Genomic DNA, 1,987 nt, shown 5'->3' on the forward strand with positions numbered 1-1,987 from the left:
GGACTTTACTTTATGTTCAGGACCCTTCTAAAAAATGGGAATTTACTCTATGTTTAGGACCCTCCTGAAAAATGGGACTTTACTTTCTGTTCAGGACCCTCCTGGAAAATGGGACAACGCTTTCAAAAATGAAATACTACTTTACTATAGTTTTTATTTGGAATAATTTTTTTTCTAGTTTTAATTTTGGGTTTCAGGGACCCGCCTGAAGAATAGGGTGATGAAATAGCTAGTCAGGAGCCCACCTGAAGAACAGGGTGAAGAAATTGAAAGGCAAGTAAGAAGTTGAAGAAATTGCAAGTCAGGAGCCCGCCTGAAGAATAGGGTGATAAAAGTCGAGTCAAGAGCCAACAGAAGCTGTATAGATAGGATTTTGTAATTTCATTTTTTTTTAACTTGCAATTTTCATTTTTGATGTAATGACAAATCCGCGAACCGGAACCTCGATGGAACCTCACTCAACTCTCCAACTCGGTATAGTCCACTTCTCTTCCAACCCTTTAGATACTTGTGACTTCCTCATGACTTGGGTAGATAGGGTGTCCAACAGGATTCGATTGTCCTTCTTGCTTTTACTTCTCTCTTTGAATAAAGATCGGGACAAAATCTGGTCTCGTTGTTTACTTCTTTGTCTGGAAACACTGCGTGTTTACATTCAAAGGGAGCATGATGTAGACACGTAATTTCGTCCCTCCCGGATATCATTTTACCCATTTTTACCTTACCCTACCCGTGTAATTACATTCCACAAAAATAAAAAAAACTCTCAACAAAATCACTGACAAACTTTATTTCTTTTAAATATCCTAACAACCCTTTCAATTAAAATAAGACACCTAACCCTTACCCCTCTAATTAAAAAACAACACCTCACCCTCTTTTTTTCTTGTCCACAAATAAAGAAACATGGACTAAAAACAAAAATAAGAGGAACCTTCCAGGAAGGATAATACTCATTCTTTTTCCATTATAGATAGGATTTTGTAATTTCATTTTTTTTTAGCTTGTAATTTTTATTTTTGATGTAATGACAAAGCCGCGAACCGGAACCTCGATGGAACCTCACTCGACTCTCCAACTCGGTATAGTCCACTTCTCTTCTAACCCTTTAGATACTTGTGACTTCCTCATGACTTGGGTAGATAGGGTGTCCAACAAGATTCGATTGTCCTTCTTGCTTTTACTCCTCTCTTTGAATAAAGATCGGGACAAAATCCGATCTCGTTGTTTACTTTTTTGTCTGAAAATACTGCGTGCTTACATTCAAAGGGGGCATGATGTAGACACATAATTTCGTCCCTCCCCGATATCATTTTACCCATTTTTACCTTACCCTACCCATGTAATTACATTCCACAAAAATAAAAAAAACTCTCAACAAAATCCCTAACAAACTTTATTTCTTTTAAATATCCTAACAACCCTTTCAATTAAAATAAGACACCTAACCCTTACCCCTCCAATTAAAAAACAACACCTCACCCTCTCTTTTTCTTGTCCACAAAGAAAGAAACATGGACTAAAAACAAAAATAAGAGGAACCTTCCACGAAGGGTAGTACTCATTCTTTTTCCATTATATATAACAAAGGGGACGCACATAGGAAAAGGGGGGAACGCCATTTTTTTTCTCTTCTCCTTTTCTTCTTCTTCGCACCATTATCCATCATCTTCTCCACAATTCTCACTAACCTTCACTCACAAGACACACTCAAAGATCATATTCACACAACACTACACAGCACACAGACGCACAAGATACTGACCAAAAAATAAAACAATATTCAAATTGACACACAATTCATAATTCTCCATATATATGGGATAGACACTATCATATATACGCAGATCCTCTCTCACCGGCAGAAAAAGACTCACACCCACACACAATTTCCCTCACTCACTGACCCAGATACACTACACACACATGGGTTGAGAAATAGAATAGAGGAGGTGGAGATCGAGATAGTCGAGAAAAGGATCCAAAG

The 1,987-nt window shown here is 37.6% G+C and overlaps 1 pseudogene; it reads left to right on the forward strand.

Annotated features, from left to right (window-relative positions):
- LOC107853856 overlaps window positions 1-1,987 on the forward strand; it is a 33,102-nt pseudogene that overhangs the window by 2,062 nt on the left and 29,053 nt on the right.

This window comes from Capsicum annuum, chromosome 5, assembly GCF_002878395.1.
Source record: "Capsicum annuum cultivar UCD-10X-F1 chromosome 5, UCD10Xv1.1, whole genome shotgun sequence".
Classification (NCBI taxonomy): domain Eukaryota; kingdom Viridiplantae; phylum Streptophyta; class Magnoliopsida; order Solanales; family Solanaceae; genus Capsicum; species Capsicum annuum.